At 37.4% G+C, this 7,589-nt stretch overlaps 1 pseudogene; it reads left to right on the forward strand.

The window, feature by feature from the left end:
- The first annotated feature begins 2,851 nt into the window (after positions 1-2,851).
- On the forward strand, positions 2,852-2,955 carry LOC117286400 (annotated as a pseudogene).
- The last annotated feature ends 4,634 nt before the right edge of the window (positions 2,956-7,589 follow it).

Consider the following 7,589-nt stretch of genomic DNA (forward strand, 5'->3'; position numbering starts at 1 on the left):
AAAGCCACCGCCACCCACCTGCCCGGCTCCTTTGCCTCTCCTCTGCTCTCCTCTATTTCACACTCAACAGGCACATGATCTGGGCTTTCAGAAGCACATGTCTGATGATGCCACTCTCCCACTATAAATCCTATAGAGCCCCTCATTGTTTTCAAACTAAAATATAAATCAGTGACATAGTTTAAAAGTTGCTTCACAGTCTAGCTTCTCTTCTGTCTTTGTCTCTTGACATTCTCCTCTCTAAAACTCTGCTCAGCCACACTTGACAACTGAGGGTCCAGGGCACCGCTAACTTCTAGTCTTTGGATACTTTTGTCTGTCCAGAATTCTGTTAACATTTCTTTATTCGTCTTAAAGTAGAGTCTTCCTACAGATCTGTTTAGTTGGCAGTTCCTGAAGCCTTTCCTGATCCCTTAAGGACTGGGCTAGACCCTAGTATCTCCACTACACTGTGCTACGCTGAGAAAATGGAGTGTATGCCATTCCCCAACACATTTCTTTAGACTAGCATAGTTTCTGGGACAAAGTACATACTCAGTAATTATTTGGATAAATTATATTTAACTTGTAAAACTTTACCTCTGACACAGAATTATAACACATGACCTAGGTTAGAACAATGCAATACAATGTGAAGAAAAAATTTCTATCATTCAAGAATGTGGTCTAAATGCCCAGAACTGTAACAATGTTCTGTTCTCAAACTCAGCTATCTGATTGACTAAACAATCATTTTGAATGTAGCATCTGAGCCAGCTTCTTAAGGATTGCCTGAAGTTCTGTAGTAGTTTCGAGTTTTGGCCAGTCACCTGAATTGATGTTTTCTTTTGAAACTTTTTAGAGGGAAAGAATGGGTGTTATAGTTATATATAAACTTGGCTCTCATTTGTGGCAAGATTGATTCGTATGCTCTATTACACAAAATAGTCTTTATATGGGAAAATATCTAAGTTCTGGCCAGTGACTTTATAATTTGTGGATTCAGTATTTTTCTCTCTATGATAGGAAACAATATGAGTTTTTTTCCTGATTACCTTCTTTCATGTTTATCCTGTTATTAACATTTTACCCCTGACATTTTCCTTTGTCAGCTAGACCAGACCTCTACTCCTTTTCCCAAGAGGGTTTACAAGCTAAGTTAAAGGGGAACAGGTGTATCTATAAATTCAGAGTAATATAAATGCAATCAAGTTGTAGAAGCTGGATATGTTAAAATGTGGTCTAGAGCAGACAGACATAGAGTGCAGTTAATTAAAATGTCATGAGCATATGTACATGTTGCTTGATTGTGTAGAGATTTAGCATCATGAACTAGCTAGGCCTCTGAGGCTAAAGGAAGTTGGACTTTCAGTAAAGGCTGAGGGCCACACACCCAGGTGGGATTCCTGCACCCTCTCATTCTGTGGCCGCACGGCAAAGTCCCACATTTTGGGTTGTGTGCTGCAAATAAACAGTCTAAGGGGCTGGGGATTTAGCTCAGTGGTTTGCCTCCTGCCTTGTAAGAGAAAGGTCCTGAGTTCTATCCCCTGTACCAAAACAAAACAAAAAACCAAAACACTCTACGTGTGTCAGCTTCTGCTTCTGTATCTTTTGTTCAATGTCCTTACTAAACAGTTGTCAAATTCAGTTATATAAAGTTGTTTTAAAGAGCTCAAATCCATGGCCGGGGATTTAGCTCAGTGGTTCCGCCGCTTGGCAAGCATAAGGACCCCAGTTCGATCCCTGGTACCAAAAAAATAGAGTTCAAATCCTTGTTGGTGGGAATTATAAGAACTAAAACAGGAAAGAGTCTCTCCTGTCACATCTAACGAGTATTCCTTGATCTGGCTCTCTGATTTAGAGCAGAGTAGCAGCCACTGACGCTTCCGACAAAGTGCTGACTGAGCATATTTTCAGATACGTCAACATTCTGAAACAGGACTTTGAGCTGACTCAGCGCCTCACTACAAGGGGTCTTCAAGGGTGCACTGTACCTCTTTCTTGCCAATAGAGGGAGATGTGAGGCCACAAGACGCCTTAGCTCTCTTCCCTCCGGTAGAGGGCAGAAACCACCGCGCCAGGACTCAGAAATAAAAAAGTCACACATGTGTAAATACCGAATAGTTTCCCTGGTGTGAATAATCTGCAGCAATGCATAAGATTCTAATAATATTACTGACATTTAGAAATGGGAAGAAAGGAGCTAAAGGTGTAGGGAAGGTGGGATGGGTAGGGGAAGAGTAAAAAGGGAAAAGAAAAAAACGTGAGAGAATGAAAAGATGAAAATAAAGTGTTTGTAGATGGGGAGGGGAGGAGGGGGTGAAGGGAGGGCAGAGGTAAGGGGAAAAATGAGAATCAAGACTTGTCATGTAGAGGTACATGATCCCAACAATGAATGCAACTGTACTGTATCCCTAAAATGTACCAATAAACTCAATTAAAGCTGAAAAAAAAAAAGCTCCTGTTTGACTCCAGGCCCTGACAACAGCTAAATCTTTTGGGCCGTAAAGCGCAGTTGATCTCCAGCAAGTGAAAAATTTAGGAGAACCCAGAGTCATCCAGTTAAGGCCCTACATGCTGCATCGTTAATAACTTGTTTTACTTACACATGAAACTTCTTCTAACAGACCATCGGGACTGTCTATATTTATAAGATTACCTTGTTACTAAAGCTTCAATGTTTAAGATTTCTGTTAGAAGCCTAACTTCGCCATTTCCTAACATTACTATGTTTTCATATCATTCTTAATGTTCCATTCATTTCAATGTTATTAAGCAATTAGCCTTAAAAAATACAAATGGGGTGAACAAACGAAAAAAAGAAAATCATAAAGCTGGAATTCCATTTCTTTCTTTGAAAAAAACATAACTGATACTCTGGCTTCTCTTCAGATCGAATAAATCTTTCACCTTTTACTAAAGATTTCTGTGGGGAGAGAAAAAAAGCATAACTGAGAGTAGTGAGGAAACACTGCTCACTAGAAGAGATACTAAACTTGGACTCAAAAGATTTGGGTTTGGGACTTGGCTTTGAATATGTGGCTGTTTGTGGGAGCCCTCAAAGAACCACATATGTCGTTTCCTCATCCGTACAACAGGTATAAAAGACATGTCCTTTTTCATACACAGGGCTGCATGAGGTCATGTGAAGTAATGCTTGCAGAAGATTTCTGGCAAGGTGTTACAGAAATGCAGGTATTATCAAAGTGCTCATTATATTTTTGTATTTAAATACAGGTTTTGAACTTAACTATTGTAATTTTTTGAGGAAAGTTATCTATTTTAATTGTAAAACAAAATTTCAGAGAGGATAAGTAGATCCTTTAAAATTTCACTATCAAACTTTCATCACTATTAATAGTACTTGAATATGTCTTAGGTTATCTCTTTATGCACATATGTTATGTGTATAAACAATATTTTAAAAACTGAATGGTATTATAGATTCTATTGTTTAGATGCTTTTTGTTCACTCAGAGTTGTAACCATAAATTAACATTATTTATATATATCTATATACATATAACTATAACTATAACTATATATATATATATATATAAAATCTTATTTAATTACACAATATCCTCAGGGGTATGTACACTCATTGTAAAAACAAGGAAACTGAGGTTCAGAGGTGTGAAATAATAGTTTCTAATTTCTAGCAATTTTAAGGAATCAACACTAATATTTCTTTCTGCTGACAGACTTTACCTTTTAATATGCTCATTTTGGCAACCTGATTGTTAATCAGCAGCAAAAATCAGGAGCACTACTTGTTTAAAAATGTAAATTCTCACACTTACAAATTTCTGGGGAAAGAAATCTAACAGTTGGCAGTTTTTAAACAAGTTTTCCTGGGCACTTATGTGTATCATCATAACTGAGAACCATACCTTTGGTTTCATTTCCTAGATCAGGGTTGCTGGATCAATTCTGAGTTTGGGACATAATGCCAAGCTGCCCTCCAGAAATGTCAAACCAGGTTACATTTCCCACAAACAGCATGTGATTGGTTTAGTCTCTTTTATGTGGGTTTCTGTGTGCTCCAAAATACTGCCTTGTGAATGACTTCTTAGTTTGTCATCAAGACAGTAACTTGCTTATCTGTTTTTAGTCTGTATGTATGTATGTATGGGTAGCTCTGTTCTAAAGTTGTAATTCAAGGTCAGGAACTTTTTCTTTGTGCACGTTAGTAATTTTAGGTTTTCAGGAACGGATTGGTATGTTCAATTCAGTGACACTTGCCCATTTAACACCTTCTTTCACATTCTGTTCCCTTTTGTTCTCCAAGCTATTGGCAGCAAACTCTGTTTTCCTCAACAGAGGTATAAACTCAGGTATAAACTCGCACAGGAGTGGAGGGTACACCTCAGTGGTAAAACATGTGCTTAGCATGAATGATGTCCTGGGTTCAATGCCCAGCACCAAAACGAAACAAAAAGCCAAAACCAAACCAAGAACAATAATACCACTGTGTGTAATTAGCTCTTACGGAGGCCAAACAAATTTTAGTTGTGTCCACAAGAAGTTAACTATCATCTAACCTCCATGGCCAGTTTTGGGCACCCTAGATAATCTTATTTGTCCAGGAGATTTCTGCCTCATTATTCAAAAAGTCTTGATCTTATCGATTTCCAATATGCCTTTTTCAAAACTAAAATCTTTCTAGTCATATTTTACGATCTATCCTCGCTGAACTACCAGTAAAATTCCTGATTTTTTTTAAATAAAGGAAGACTGTACTCATTTTGAGATTGTAAATATAACTTTTTTTTCTTTTTAAAACTTATCTTGCTCTGACTTTGAAAACTGAGTTTCTTTTAATTCCTTTGCTTTTGAAACAAAGACTCACTTTTCTCCTAAGGGGAACAGACTTATACTATTTCATTAACAAAAAAACTTTAACAATTAAGCTGCAGACATTTAACAAGTTATACAGAGACATCAGCCACAGAGTTCATATACTCTGGAAGGTGAGTCATCTCAGACCTTTGCACAAAGTTTATATTATTCAGTTATGACAGTAATTGTTTCTAATTATCTCCATCTTTTTTAAAGCTTCAAAACTATGCATAGAGAACAAAAGTCATACTAAATTAGACATAGGTTATCTGTACTAACCTCAGCCCCAAATGAACATGTAAATGTTTTCTTCTAAATGTGTTTATTCAGAGGAGATCTTGTATTTTAATACAGATTTCTGAACCAAATCATTTTATAAAGTATTTTGGATCAGAGAATTTTTAGTCTATGAGTGAGTATTTAAGTGTGAAAAGAAAAATGGGGTAATACAATCAGAATATTGGGCTTCTGTATATCTCTCCCTCCCTGAGCGTTTGTTTCTCTTTGGGGCTGTGACTATCATTTGAAATTCCAAATGTCTGTAGAAGAGACCATGTAACAGACTGAAGAGATCAAAGGAGTGTGCAATATTAGTTTGATTTTATAGAAAAGCAGTTTATGCTTGGAGGTTCCAATGAAAAGCTGTGTATTCATTGTTTTTAGTAATTAAAATCATGTATTAGATTTTGTTAAAGTGAGAATACACATGCATAGGAATGCCAATAGGTTCGGGGACATGTTAAATGCTATTCTGTGAGTTCTAGTACTGCTACTTTTACTTTTTAATACTTAGCAAACTCTAGTTCTGTGTAATTCTGGCTTGGTTCCATCCTTCAGAACATAGAATTCAACTGAGCACAGAACTGTCAGAGATGCAGATAAATCATCTTCATACCCACTATATTTTGGACTGAAGATCTGTCAGAACACCTCACAAAACATAAGCTGATAAAAAAATCACAACCTCCTTCAGAAATTATAGCCTGTATTCTGGTTTCAGAAAAGAAAACCAAACCCTTTAGAGCTATATCTACTTACAGCTTACCCGAAGAAAACAACCGATTGTTCTGCCTATACAAATGAGTAATTTGACTAATTTCCCCCTTGACTTGGTGGAATCTTTGATTGAACTGATTGAAATGGCCAGATGTTTTGGCAGCTTCTACAGACATAATCTAAGAGACTCAATAATTGACTTAAGTAAACGTATCAGGATGTGGACTGGCAATGGAATTGGGGATTCTCTGTTGTAGGACGACTTCAAATTCCATTTAAAAAAGGCAGGCTGCTTATGTCATTGAAATGCATGGAGACAGGCACCATCTAGTTCATTTGGTAATGTAGCCTGTTTAGATTTGAGAGACTCCTCACACTCTTGAAAATAATGAAGGAAAAGCTCCCGCATTAAGTCCTATAAAAATTATCCTGGAAGCTGTCTGCTCAGAGTGATATAAATTATTTATGTGCAAAAAAACTTCAGATGAAAAAATTTAAGCAAAAATTCATTTGATCCAGATTATCCAGAAAACCATACATTAGCATTTTCTTAGATTTTGCAGCACATAAAAATGAATGTTTAATATCACATTTTCCACATATACATTTATTGATTCTCTATTTTGCTTTGAGCACACTGTCTGTGTTGTAATTTCTGTTGGGGAAGAAAATATTCCTTATCAAGAGCTCATAGATGCCAACTTTTTCTTAAAAGCCTATGACTATAATAACTATTTCAAATCGTGGACTACTGCTTAGAAAGGGAACAGTATGTTTCTTTGCATGCATAGCCCTTAAGGTGGGCTGAGCATAGACAGAGTGACATCATAAATGTGAAATTTGGGGCTGGACAGCTTGCTCAGCTTCTCTTTTATTTCTCCTATAAGATTGAGGATCCCTCTTGTATTTGCTTAATAAATAAGATTTGCAAATCTCTCTTTTTTCCCCATTCTCTTTTCTCCTATTTTCATTCTAAAAAAAAAAAAAATGGAAAAGTCTATAGTGTGGCCACAATCATGTACATATGGGCACACAGAGAGAAACACAAATATAAACATGCACATGCGCATACACGCACATGCATGCGCATACACACACATGCATCCTCTCCATTTAGACCTAGGTAGATGGTTAATACCTGTGTCCAAGAGTCTGTACACATTTCCTCTCTTTGAAGTACCTGGAGCGCAGAGACCATTACATTGTCTGATTGGCCTGTTGCACACAGTGTCCTTGTAAATATTATTTTGCATTAGCATAGTAAAGTTCATGTCAGTATATTTCCTTAATCACCTTCAGGTCTCTTCAGTGTTGTGTTTTCCTTCCTGTGTTCAGAAGGCAAACTGGCTCCACAAGTCTCTCCCTGTGCTGGCTGCCATAGGAGCCTTCCTGTCCTTGATAACAACCAGTGTTAATGACTGACCTACAGCTCCTATGCTCTGAAATTCTGCCTCACTGGGTTGCCCTTGCCCTGCGTTGGAGATGACTCCAGAGATCCACAAAGAAGCTAGCTGAGGGTTCCTTGGGCCAAGGAGAGAGGAAAGATATTTTATGAGATGTTTTGGGTGAGACGTCACTCAGTGGGCATAGAATCATCATAGAATAATTTATAGCTTTTTTTTTTTTTTTTTTTTTTTGTTTTTTGAGACAGGGTCTCACAATGCAATTGAGACTGACCTGGAACTCACTATGTAATCTGGGCTGGTCTCAAACTCACAGTGATCCTTCTGCCTCAGCCTCCCGAGTGCTGGGATTACAGGCGTGCACCACCA

The sequence above is a fragment of the Fukomys damarensis genome, unplaced genomic scaffold (assembly GCF_012274545.1).
Source record: "Fukomys damarensis isolate Sample0158 unplaced genomic scaffold, DMR_v1.0_HiC HiC_scaffold_16, whole genome shotgun sequence".
Lineage (NCBI taxonomy): Eukaryota > Metazoa > Chordata > Mammalia > Rodentia > Bathyergidae > Fukomys > Fukomys damarensis.